We start from the raw sequence: 13,070 nt of genomic DNA on the forward strand, positions 1-13,070 counted from the left end.
CTTCCTTTTTTTTACTGCTTAGGTCTGTGAACCAGTTGTTACTGCACAGCGTCCTACCAGTGTTTGCTGCACCTTTGATAGGTAGTGAGATGGAGCTGGTTCAACAGAAGGGTGGTGCATCCTGACCTTTGAAAGCAAGAGAATTCCTAATAACTCACCGAATTGCCTTTGTTTCTCTGTTCAGCCTTGAATTGCATGGTCTTCCGGTGCAGCCAAAGCCTGCAGGCACTCTGCAGCCCTGGCAATATGTTGTGCCAACCTGTTAGCAGTGCTTCCACCCCTCTCCACTGGCACAGGACCGAGGCATGTGGCTCTCCAAGGAATGAGTGATCGGGGCTAGGTGTGGGATGGAGTAGCTCGGGAAGATGGAGCAGGTGCCCCCACCTTGCTCTCCAGGTAGACGAATGATGATGATGATTATTAGAGCTCTTGTAATGATCTTGGGGAGGGGCAAGTGGAGGAGAGAGTCATATTTTGTCATGAAAACGGGAAATGTAATTAAAGGCCACATGTTAATTAAGAGCTGGAGGGGAGAAATAGATGGATTTCTGCCTGAAGTCTCATTGGCATTGGCAGTTGGGCACTTTGCGTAACGCTAACAGGCAAGGAGGAAAAGCAGGGAAGATGGAAGTATTGTGTGGCAGCTCCTGCGGCTCGGAGCGGGAAGTCTGTAAAGGAGAAGTTTTGTTCTCCCCAGGCGAGGCTGGGAAAAGGGAAAGAGGAACGGTATCCACAACCTGTTGTGTTCGGTTCTTTGGGGTAAATTGGCTGTGTTGAGACACAGAGAGATGGTCCAGGCCTGATGGCCCACGTGTGCTTCTCCGTGGCCTGCCTGGGTGCCTCCCTGTTCTCTGCATGGGGATTTTCAGTCCCTAGAGTGTCAGACCAGTGCACTCCATCTGCTTAAAGAAGCAGATGTGACAGGGGGCAGGAGTCAAGGAGACGACAGCTCTGCTGCTCTGACAGGCTGGTGGATGCCGGGCCAGTTGGCATGGGAGGATCTCCTAGGTGTGGATCTCGGACTCTTTTGCCGTATAAGACAGATGTGCAGAAGAGCATTGGGAAATATCTGCCCTGACTGTAGTGGGGTATTAATGTGTTTAACATGGGGATCCTGCTCTTCAGCTGTGCCTGTACTCCATTACCATGGCTCTGGAGAAGAGAAAAGGAGCCGAAGCACTGTATGGGAGCTGGGCTGGGAATGACTAGAGGGGAGTGAGTGCAGGGCAGTCAGATGTACCTGCTCACATGAGGGTACTCTGGGGGGGGGGTGTTTATCTGTGTGCGCATGGTGCTGGCTGGGGGAGCAAGACTGCTTCTCTGCAGAAGTGAGAAGGCTGTCTGCATGCAGATATTAAGGGGGCTGTTCACAATGTAGTTTGCCGTGTGTTGGGGGCTCACGGGGATCAGGAAAAGCAAATGTGCAAAGCCTCTGACTCACAGGCAAGGTCCCAGAGTCAGGAAGGAGTAATGTAGAAGCTGCAGGAGCCATGTGCTGCATGTTAATGAGGCAGGCAGTGCACACAAAAGTGCTGTAGCTTGGCTCTGCTGCCCGTGTGGCTTCTCCCTTTGCACGTGTGGCTTCTTGGAGGAGCAGAGCAGCCCTCTGTTTGAGCAGAGTGTGGCATGGGGCAGAGCCAGGGCAGGACTCGAGGAAGACCGTCTCTGCGCTCATTCCCGGAGCACGGTGAATGGGGTTTGTAAGGTGTTCAGTGTCTGTGATGAACCCTGTCCTGGAGCGGAACATGTAACGGCAGGCACAGAGCGCCTGGGACAAAGAAGACATTAAAGTGAGGGAGGGAATTAGGGAAGATGATAGAAAGTCGCTGCCTAAGTGGGAATTTGACCACGGAGCAGGCCACGTTCCAGAAAACGTGAGGGGTTTGTAGCAGCTTGTTTGGAACACAGCGCATGAGCTTCCTCCTGCATGGCCGGCCGGAGCATTTGCTCCCTGACCTGGAAGTGGAACTAGGGAATGTCTCGCTCAGTCCGCTGGGTTGTAGCGCATCCCTGCTCTTCTGCTTCACTCGTGCACTCTTTTGCCTTTCTTTTCGTTTCCTTCTGGCATCTCGAGGTCTAAAGCGTTTCCAAGAAGAACTGACGTTAGGAGAGCAGCAGCTGAGGAAGCTTGCCAAATGCTCTACATTGGTTGACAGCTCCTCTCAAAACCAGATGGTTACTAATTAAAGGGAGTCAAGTGAGGAGGCTGCCTTGGCCTTTCTATTTTCTTTTTTGTTGGGTTCTTTTTCACTTCCTCTGAGGAAAAGATTTCATGACCTTGGAGGAAGAGCATCTTCCTCTGCTTGCAGGGATGGCCTGTTCCAGCGCTCGTAGTTTGTGGTGATGCTGGGCGCAGGCTCCTTCTGAAGCAGCAGGCTGTTTGCTCTGGTCCAAGGTAGCTGCCATGGGAGGTAGGACAGAAATGTGGTTGTAGAAAGAAAACACAAAGGGGGAGAGGAGTTTGGAGCCCTTCCCCAGATCTTCTGTGGGACCTTTCCTTGAAGCCTTATATTGTCAGTAGAGATGATCCTGACATTGTCGCGCCACCCTTTCACCGCCTCTTGCCTGTTTTGGGGATCTTCTCCATGCTCCTCAGCCTGCTGCACCTTTCACACAGAGGGGTACTTTGAACACGGCCTCTCTTGGGTCATCTGTGTGCATGTGGGCTGCTCCATGTGGCTTCTCCCTGTGGTACTGGGAGCTGGATGGCTGGGAATGAAGGGCAAGCACAGCTTGTTTCTCTGTTTTCAAGAACATTTGGTTTCTAGAGCCAATCTTAACAGATGCACTGTCAGTGCTTAACGGTTCAACCTCATGTGGAAGAACTGTGTCTGAGGGAAAATGGATTGGCAGTAGCAAACACCTCCCACTCGAATTCATGTCCACGAAAAGTGTAGCAGCTTTGTCTCAATTAAGTTCCAGAGCTGTGGTCCTGCACAGGCTCCCATGCCTGACATCTTGCTCCTTCCTTCTACTGGCATCAGTGCTGCATGGCTGGATTTTGGGGGACTGGAAGCAGGAAGGCCAGTCCATCCTTCCCCACAGTATTGCTGATAGAAGCAAGCTCGGGTACTGTACCCCTCAGAGTTCGGGGTGAGCTTAGCCCTGCTCTGGGCAGTCCTGCCTCCTGGTGTTCAGTCCATTTCCTTTCTGCCCTCTACATGTGCTCTGGAGACACAAGTGCTCCTTTTATGTCAGACTCAGAGACCCTTAGAGAGGACACGCTCTACATATTGCCAAGAGTCAAAACGGGGATCTCCAACCTTGCTCTCCTTTTGAACAGAGGAACTTGTATGGAGTGCCTGAATCAAAGAGCTTCTGTAGGGATTGTACAAATGCAGTCCAGCCCCCTTAGAGATGCCTTTGCTGGTTCCAGTTGGATGTTGTGCCTTCCTTGAAACCTGGGCTCCAGTTGCGAGTGACTGTCTGGTAACATCTTGTATTTTGGGGACAGAGCAGCGTTCTGACAGAGGATTACTGGGGACTTACAGGGCTGTCCCTCTACCCTCGGGGGGCCTCTCGATGGACCCCTGGGCACTACAGAGTGCTGATCTGGAGTCTGGCCTTTTGTGTCCCTGACAGCACCGCGCAAATCCACATCTGCATGATGCTGCTGAAGCATCTTCTCCCTGTCATGAAATATTCATGCTCTTCTCCAAAAGGGCTCCAGCAGCAAATCCGTGTGTCCCTCCTGTGCCACCCCCGCCCTGCACAAGCAGGCAATCTGTGCTGCAGAGAGGGCGGCTGTGGGCTCTACCGGGAGGTCAAGCCAGATCCGGGCAGCTGATCTCTGTCTTTGAGGAAATAAAACAGAGCAGAAAATAAGCAGCAAAACCCCAGGAGGTGCTTTTGAGACTTAACCCTTTCCAGGCTGGGAAGCAGCAGCAGGGAGAGTGTGCAGGGAGCAGCCTGAGCGGTGCTGGATGTGGATCTGGAGAGCAGCCAAGGTGCTGTAGTCCTTTCTCAGGCTGGGGAGGTTGCTCCCCAGCCTGGGAACCCTGCTGGAACAGGCTCTGCTGCTGTTGGATGTGCTGCTTTAAATCCATCGGATGTGAGTTGCTGTGCTGCTCCTGGCTTTATTGAAAGCCGCCTTGATTTCATTGTATTCACGAGTCCTTGCTCGAATGTCACGGAGGAGTGCTCAGTTTCCCCTGTGGGCGGAGGAGCATAAATCTTGGGTCTCATGAGTTACTTCTCCTTGATTTTTTTTTCCGATGTTCAGGGCATTTTTGAGCCTCCTCCTCGTTTACTGTTATGATGTCAGGCAGCGAAAGTGATTTATTGCATCGATGACGGGGGGACTGCTCCACTGAGGGGAAAGTTTCTGGGCTGGGGGGTGGTGGTAGGACTCCCTCCTCGAGCCCTGGTGCTGTGGGGCCCTCGCCCCATGGGGTGACAGTGGTGCAGGGCGAAGGGGGCTCTCTGGGCAGGAGCTGAGGCGTGGAGGGGACGCGGTGCTCGGGCACACGCTATGGGTGCTGTTCCAGCGGCCTGGCTGGGCTGGAGGATGCAACTGGTTCACTCGTCCCTCCCTCTTCATCCCCTTGATAATCTGATTTACATTCCCTTTTCTTCCCCTGGATCCTGCTGTTACCATGGGAACTATGTTCACAGTTGCATTTCATTGGCTTCCAGAAAAACTCCTTTCTCCCTTTCCCCCTGTCTGTCTCCCCTTTTCCAGACTGGACACAGAGCTGTGGCTGTCAGAGGATGGGGAAGCTCACGAGGCTTCTGATAACCAGGATGAAGGCAGCAGTTAGAGAGAGGAACTGGGGAAATACAGCAAGACCATTAAGGACTAGATGAAGTAATTCTGCCTATGTGGCCTTTAGCTTGGTCTTTTCTGCATCTCACAGCTATGAAAGGAGTCTTGGACCCCCACTGTCCACGAGCCCACTCTCTCACCCCAAGGGTCTCTCCTGCTCTGAGTTCTCTGAGCACCAGGCTGGTACATGGTCAGCTCTTCACTGTAGCCAAGGGATTTTCCTGCCTGTTTCTGCAGAGACCAGGCTGGTGTCATGAGTGCTGCACGGATGAGGGACAGTAAGGGAGGAAGTGCTGCTCCAGCTCTTGCACTGTCACCTTCTTGTTGCCTTTTGTTAGGTCCAGGAAGATCATGCCTTGGCCTGGTAGATTAAGAGCATGCACAGAAAGTTGAAAACAATTGTGATCCTATACCTTAACAAATTGTCTTTTGTTGGCTGCTTTGTTCCTGAAGTAACTGCACTTTGGTGTTTTCCAATACAGCATATTTGCTAAAACTGGGAGAGAGGCTGGATTTGGAGGAGGAAGGGGCAGTGGAAGAGGTGAAACCTTCCCCAAGCCCCTTCTTAGGAGGTTCTCCTTCTGTCACTCGGTCCCACGTGTAGTAGGGCTAGCAGGCAGGCTGCTCAGCCTCAGCGCTCTGCCCAGCACTCTTCCTCACCCTGCATGGCTGCCTTGCTAGAGAGCCAGTGGGGCTCTGGCAGCCTCCCTCCAGCAGTACCTGTCCAAACCCAGTTCCTGCCTCTGATTTTTGTCCTGGCCAAGCACCTCGGCATCTGAATGACCCCATGTCAGCCTCTGTGTTTGGTGCCCTGGACCCTTCCTGCAGACACAGAACTCTCCTGCAACCCCTCGTGTCGCCTTCTGCCTTGGAGAGTCAAGAGGTTTTGATGCTTGGTTCTTGGTGTTCATACCGCATAAAGGGCAGATGTGAAGTGGGTGAAGGCACCTGTACACAGGTACACGGGTATTTAAGAAGGGCTGTCTGTGATGGAAGGTGTGATTTAGTGGTTCAGGAGCCAGCGTAAGGCACTGCAGCAGCAGGGATGGAGGGTTCATTGAGCTCCTTGTGTTCTAGCAGGGATGAAGAGGTATTGCATGCTGCGGAAATCCATTTCCTCACGCCAGTGCCTGGATGCTAAAGCTCTCTTTGGCGTTTTTCACTGGAGCCACAGTGTCTCCTTTTCCTCTTAATTAAAACGTCCCCTTCTGCTGTGCACGTGCCACTGTCCTGTCATGCAGAGCCCTGGAGATCCCCGCATCTCCTCTGAGAGGGCAAGCAGGGGTAAAACCAGCCAGGTGATGTGCTTCTGGTGCTGCTGCGGCGCGGCTGCTCCAGGGGAGACGTCTGGCTGCGGCTGGGACAGCCCCGCTTCCCCCGGGACCCCTGCGCCGGGCCCGGCCTGCCCTGCCCTGCTGCGGCGGGGACCCCCGGCGGCGGTGCCGCGGCCGCTGCGCCGCCAGGTGGCGCCGCCGGGTCCCGCCCCGCGCTGCCCGGGGCTCTCCGCCGGGGACCCGGGCAGGCGGCGGGGGCCGCTGGGCTCCTGTGCCCGCCGCACAGCGTGCCCCAGGCCGGGCTGGGGGTGGCCGGGGGCCGGCAGGCTGGGACCCTTCCCCATCCTGCGTCCCCCTCGGGCCATGCAGCGTGAGTAGGCTCAAGGCTGGAGAAGCAAACCCTGACCCGAACCCCCTTCACTCTTTGTCCCTCTGTAGGCGACAGCATGGATGTCCAGCGACGCTGACATTTGAAGGGAGGGAGAAACTGAACAGAAATGGCAGCGACAAGTAGTTGGGCAGGGATTGGGTGGTCCTGGCAGGAAGGACCTTTTCCTTGTCCCGGGCTCCTTACGGTGAGTGGCGCACAGGATGAATGCGTCCAGCCCAGCAGTTGCTCGAGTGTTGGTGCAGGTGACAGCAGCTCGCTAGTGTTTCCTATCATGACCTCATTTACAGAGCGGTGATTTCGAGTGACCCCAAGCACTAATAGAAGCATTGGATAAAACTGAATTTGTGGTAGGCTTGCGACCTTCCTGAAAACTCTCCTGATCTCTGTGACTTACTGACCCAGGGCACAAGTGCCTGCAGTGACCAAGCCTCCAGAAGCTGTCCGCAGGTGAAAGCACTGAGTAAATAAATCAAAAGGAGGGATTACTCCATTCCTAGTCCTGCCTTAGGACAGGAGTAGCACGGAAGGTAAAAGCTGTTCTTGCACCTTCCTTGGCTATCTCCTGGCATGATGCTGGCGCTGGATGCAGCGTGGCTCGGGGCTGGCACCCCTGTGCCCTGCTGCGTTCTGCCGTTCTTGCGCACGCCTGCAGAAAGCGTGTCTGTGCCGACGCTGTCGCCCACACCCGGCACTGGCATGTGCGCGCGAGGCGTGCACGGCCGGCGCCCTACGTGCCCCGGCAGGCAGGGCCCGGAGCGGCGCAGCCCACCCGCGGGCTGTGGGCAGGCTGGTGGAGCGCGGCGCGGCCTCGGCGCGCATCCCCGCCGCCCGCCCGGGGATGCCGCGGGGGGAGCGCGGCCCCGGTCCCCCCCGCCGGGCTCTGCGGGCTTTGTGCTGCCCGCCCGAGCCGGCCCTGCCCGCGCCGCTCTCCCGAGCCGCGCGCGGACGAAGGAGCCGTATCAGGATAAGAGTCCTCGCCCGCCGAGCCCGGGGCGGCAGCGGGAGGCGGCGGCCCCAGCGGTGGCCGCGCTTCTCGGGCCGGTGGCCCCGCAGGACGCGGGTTTAACCCCCCGCGCCCCGCAGGCGCTGCCGGCAGCCTGCTCGCCGGTCGGTCCCGTCGCTCTCCTGGCTTACCAGGTGGCGAGGCGGAGGCTCTCTCCCGGCTGCAGCGCCGGCAGACCCCAGCCTTTTCTTGGTTTGCTGCTTCCCGGGGCCGCGCTGGACAGCAGCACTGGACTGAGACCAGGGCAAAGCAAGCACCTCTGCAGGGCCCCGTGCAAAGACCGGTGCAAACGCAGCTCGAGCGGGTAGCAGGGGCCACCCCAGGCCAGGCTGGGGTAGGAGTTAGGCTCTTCTCCCATCCCAGCACCACTGTGACTTTGTGCAGCAGAGCTGGGATGAGTTCCCCTGAGTTTCAGCGAGCATCTGAGGTGGTGGGAGGGTGAGGTTGGTGTTCAGAGTGCGCAGGAGTTACAGGAAGAGAAGGATTGAAGAGCTGTGTTGTGCCTGCGCCCGTATGGGTATTACAAGCGCATGTGATGTGTCAAAGCCAGCAAGGCATCCAGAATCCCAAGCCTCGATGTCTTTGTGATCCTGGAACCGTGTCAGAAGTTGTCTTTGCTAGACGATGGTGTGTCAGCTGTGCTGGGGCTGCAGCAGCATATTTCCATTTGGGAAGAGGGTGGCTTAGCTTCATTAAATTCTGCTCTGGTGCTTCAGCGCAGGCTGCATTTTGCCTTTAGGATTGCAGCACAGGAAAATCCCAATGTATGGCAGGGGGGCAGGGCCCAGCTCTGCTGAGAGGATGCTGAGCGGGAGACTGTCTGGCTGCATCGGTTGATGTGTTGTCTTGGCGCTTCCTGGGTTCTTTAGGGTGAACGGTCTTGGCCTGCTAGAGGTGTGACGGTTAATAAGTTGGTATGGAGGAAGCAGGCTGGGATCCCATTTGAAAGGAGCAGAGCAGCCAACCTGGGCCCTCCTGATTCTATCCAGGTGTGTCTGTCACAGCACAGGCTGCCTCAGCCGGGGTGGCACAGGCTCCTCACCACTGCTGGCGCCTGCCCTGCGCAAACTCCAGCAAGCACGAAATGAGGGAGCCCATTCTTCCCCCGCTGGCTGCAGGACTGGGCACTGGCCTGGGGCCTCTCCTGGGCTGGCTCGTTCCCTGAGCGATGGCTTTGTGGTGCCATCGAAACAGAAGTGGGATTGAGACCTTCTGACGTAGCCCAAGGAAGATGGACGCACAAGCAGAGGGACTTGTGAGGCTGCGGGACAGGATCTGTGCCAGTGTCTGAGGGGAGAGGAGGGCACTGGCCAGGAGCCTGTGCAGGGAGGGGAGGGACCATGGTGGGATGGGCAGGACCAGGGTAGCAGGGGGAGAACTGAAAAGCTGGTTTTAGGCCAGAGTTTATCTGTATCAGCAATGTAGCCTCATCAATCTCCTGGTTGGACCTTTGCCTTTCTGGGGAAACACGGGATGAGTTTGCGTGCTAGGTCTGTGGATTTAATGCCGGAGCTGCCACCAGATCCTGCTCTGTACCTGTGTGGATCTGCAGAGCAGGCATCTGCTCCCAAAACAGGCATTTTGCAGCCCCGGGCTTGTTTCCTTCAGTCCAGTTCATCATACCAGGTAACAGCCAGTCTGGGCACCTCGGCCCGTGGCTCGCTTAGCACGTCGATGTGCCAGGCAGCTCCAGGATGAGCTGCAGTCACGGTGGTGGTGTTGGCAGAGGGAGGCTTTGGAGAATGCGGGGACTCTGCTTCCCCAAGCCCTCCCCTGCTGTCTTTCCTAGTGTGGGCGTAATGATGGAGGCGGGAACGGGAGGCCGGGAGCCGGAGTCAAGCGCTGGGAGGGCAGCTCGCCCGGCAGATATTAGTGAGAGGCAGAGGCTCAGCGCCGAGCCGGCAGCGGCTGCTCCAGCCGCTGACCTTCGCTGCTCTCGCTTTGCCGCTTTCATGCACACAGGCTGTGAGGGACGGCGGGGGCCGTGATGTAGCGAGCCCAGAGGCCGCAGGGAGGGGCGGCCGGAGGGCAGGTGGCTCCGCGTGTCCCGGTCCCCTCTGCACCGGACGTGGCTGGAAGGATGCGCTGCCCGTGCGCTGCGGGCACCGAGCGGCGACGCCTCACCGCGGGGCTTGGGCGCTGCCTGCGGGTACCCCGCGGGGCCGGTACCGGGGCCGGTACCGGGGCCGGTGGCCGCGGGCGAACACGTCGCCGCTTTGCCGGCGGGGCGGGGCGGGGCGGGGCGGGGCACCCGCTGCCCCGCCCCGTCGGGAGCCCGCCCCACGCTTCGGCAGGGGGCGCTGCCGCCCGCCCTGCGCGCTCCCGCCGCGGCGCCCCGGGAATGGCGACGGGATGGGGATAGGAACGGGAGCGGTGGTTGCGCGTCCCTGTGTCCCCAGCCCCGCTCCCGCTGCTGCTGCCCGGGCGGTCCGAGCCGCTGCAGGGCGAGCGACGGGGGTCTGCGGCTGCAGCGGTGCGGGGGGCCGGTTCTTTTCCATCGTGGGTCAGGGCCCACCGGAGGGGTGATGGCTTGTCCGTGCATTCCCTTTAGCTCTGCAACGGCGGCGACGCTGCCAGGCGGTCCCTGCTTCCAGTCCTCCCTCCCCAGCCCGCCCCGAGGTCAGGCAGGAGGGTGGCACGTCCTGCTTGAGATGCTGCCGGGACGAGGACTGTCTTGGCAGCCTGATGTGCGCACTTGTGCGGTTCCTGTCTGCTTGCCGCGGCAGGGAGCAGGCAGGGAAGCACGGGCAGCCAAACGGGTCCGAGCTCGGCCGAGGGCTGCTTGTGCTCCTGCATGCAGCAAATGGTGCGTGTGAGATGTATGCTGCTTCCCTCGAGCCTGCGCTCGGCCATCCCTAGCCACCTCAGCTCCTGCATCCTCCTGCTCCTTGGCTCCATCTGCCCCTCCTGGCACCCCCACCCCAGTGTCACCGTCGGTGGAGGCCGTTGCTCAGGGAAGAGGGTGGCTGTCGGTGAAGACAGTAGCGCGCGGTCCTTGCCGGGGCCGGGGCCAGCCCTCGCGTGCCCTATGCGTGCGCTGCTGGAGGCACGGCAGAAAGCGGCTCGGGTGCGGGCTGTTCCCGGCTGAGGGAGGCTCCAGAGCGTGGTGTGCAGGGCGTCAGCACGGCTGGAAGCGGGGGCCGGCGAGGCCGGGCAAGGGGGACGCTCGGTGGGAGAAGCCCCGGCGGCGCCGCGGGGAGCCGCGGGTGCCGGTGCTGGTCCGCGGCAGGCCGCTGGGCGGCCGGCGCAGCGCCCGCGACCAGGAAGCGGTTAATCAGCGCGCGGGGCTTTTATTTTGACAGGGCAGCGCCTGGCTCCGCGCTCGGAGGAAAGTGAATGATCCTGTTTCTCCAAATGATTATTCCGGCTCCGGCGGAGAAAGGAGCACTCGGCACCCGCCGCGCCGCGCCCCTCGCCACGGCGTCCCCGCCCGCGCCCGGGCCGCTGCGCCCGCCGGCTCCGCAGCCCGCCGCCCGCGCCCGGCCGCCCGCCGCAGCGCGGGGAAGCCGCCCGGGGCCCGCGGCCGGGCGGGCAGCCGGGGCCCGCCGCGGCCGGACGCCCACCCCCGCCGGCGGGCGCGGGCTGGAGCCGCCGGCGGCGCCGGCGGAAGGAGCGGCGCGGCGGGGCGGGGGGCTCCGCCGGCAGCGCCGCCGCCGGCCCCGGCCCCGCGCCCCGCGGCGGGGGCCCGAGCCATGAGCGCGGCCCGCGCCGCCGGCCCCGCTCCGCCGGCCGGCCCTCAGCAGCCCGCGGAGCCGCGCCGCGCCGCCCCGGCGCGCTCGCCCGGCCTGCCCTGAGCCGCGCCGCCGCCGCCGCCGAGGTGAGTGCCCCGCCGGGCCCGGGCGGCCGCCGCCCCATTGTTCCGCTCCCCCGAGTCCCCCCGCCCCGCCTCTGGGCTGTCAGCGGGGCACGGGGCGCCGCCGGGAGCCGCGGCCCGAGCCCGTGGCGGGCAGCGGGAGGCCGCTGCGCTGCGGCGCCCGGGGGGCGGCCCCGGCTCGGCCTGCCCGGTGCTTCCCCCCTGCGCCGCCGGCCGGGGCCGCGCTGTCAGCGCTCGCGCTTGCCCCGGAGCCCTCAGCCCCGCGTGGCCCTTCCCGCGGGGCTCGAGCGTTCCGGGTCCTCGTCGCCCATCGACGTGGCCGCCGGTAGTTCCCCGAGGACCGAAGAGCCTCGAGCGGGGCTCGGCTCTGCAGGCGCAAGAGCTTGCTTGCGTCGCGCTGGGCTTTACCGGGGCTGCGCTGGGGTTCGTTACCGGTGCCGTGAAAGCCCCAGGGAGGATTGCCGCTGGGATTCCTGTGTCCGGACTCGTTGCGTTTCATGTGGGGTTTCAGTTAATGCTCCCGTTGGAGACTACCTCAAGTGTTTGGTAGGGGAGATCTCTCTCTTTGGGCGTCCTTCTCGGCGGCTTCCCTTCCCCGTTGAGGTGAACCAGGCGTGTGGTCGGCTCGGAGGAAAAACGGGGGAAGCACCACACATACGTGCTTGCTTCGCGCGCGGAAAGGAGCCATTGTAACAGAACCTTCCCTGCCTTGTGCTGGGGACATGTCTTTAGCAGGTGGTGAACTTGTCCTCGCCCCGCTCTGCTAGCAACCACTTGCTGGAGTAGAAATGTGAGAAGGATGCATATCTGAACACATAAGTAATGCTACATGACAGGGCAGGCTGTTGTGTTGTGCGTGGCGTCTGCGCGCCTCGGGGCTGTTTGACAGGGTGTCAGGCTGCGGTGTTGGGCTGCAGTGTCGCACAGTCCTGTCCTGGTCATGCGAGGCGAAGGGCCGCTGCGAGCGGGGCATGGGGGATGGCCACGCACCTCCCCGCAGCGCAGGCTGCAAGGGCCTCAGTTGCATGTCTTGACCTGCGGGCTCTGTGCTGCAGACGTGGCTACTGCTCGCTACCCTGCCCAAGCGCTGCTTCATGCCAGGCACGCAGGAGCAACACGCTGCTCCTTCCGCCCGTCAGTCGCCAGGCCCCTGCAAAGGGATGTGTGTGCGTCTTGTTCGGCTGCTTTGGTGGCAGGAGGGATAAGAAAAGTGAGTCACGGAGGAAGTGATTTGCCCAGGGTTGCATGGCAAGTCTGTGTTGGTACTGAAGCAGGAGCTCCTTTGGCTCTGGTGCCCACGATAACGCCGGCTGCCGCCCCACGTGGGTATGGAATACACGCCCAAGGCTGGGGCTAGTGCAGAAATCACTGCCCTATGTTGCTGCCCGATTCTCTTTCTCTTTGGTAGGAAGACAAGTGTTTTGGTGTGCTGGCCCTGCAGCAGTTGTCTACTCCACTGGGGACTTTTTCCGGAGCGTTCGCACCCTAAATGCTCTCGAGCCTCTTTGTCTGTTTTTGTAACATGTGTTTTGCTATTTTAGCTGGGCAGATGGTGGGGTTGGTGCCTCCATACCACCCTGGCCTGTATCTTCCTCGGCAAGAAAACGCATCTTGTGGCCTTGGGTGTTTTCTGTGGTGCAGTGTCACAGGTGGTGCCATGTTTCCCTGCCCCTGAAAGTCCCTTCCTTTTTCCAGACCCCCCCACTGGGAAAATAGAAGTCAGCAGCTAAAGGAGAGCTTACTCAGAAACTTAAAGCCACAGTTGTCTTTCACTTGCGCGTAAACCGGTTACGTTTTGTACTTTAAAGCCCTCAGCCTTTTGC

At 60.2% G+C, this 13,070-nt stretch overlaps 1 protein-coding gene across 3 annotated transcripts in view; it reads left to right on the plus strand.

Annotated features, from left to right (window-relative positions):
- The window catches only part of BCL9L (BCL9 like), a 61,650-nt gene that overhangs the window by 7,441 nt on the left and 41,139 nt on the right, over window positions 1-13,070 (plus strand). The window contains exon 1 of one of the 3 annotated variants that reach the window (XM_065697135.1): window positions 11,187-11,250. The exons of the other annotated variants lie outside the window; for them this stretch is intronic. The gene's annotated coding sequence lies outside the window, so the exon portion shown is untranslated. Of the gene's footprint in view, window positions 1-11,186; window positions 11,251-13,070 lie in introns of those variants that run through there. 3 annotated transcript variants of the gene reach the window in all.

The sequence above is a fragment of the Lathamus discolor genome, chromosome 17 (genome assembly GCF_037157495.1).
Source record: "Lathamus discolor isolate bLatDis1 chromosome 17, bLatDis1.hap1, whole genome shotgun sequence".
Lineage (NCBI taxonomy): Eukaryota > Metazoa > Chordata > Aves > Psittaciformes > Psittacidae > Lathamus > Lathamus discolor.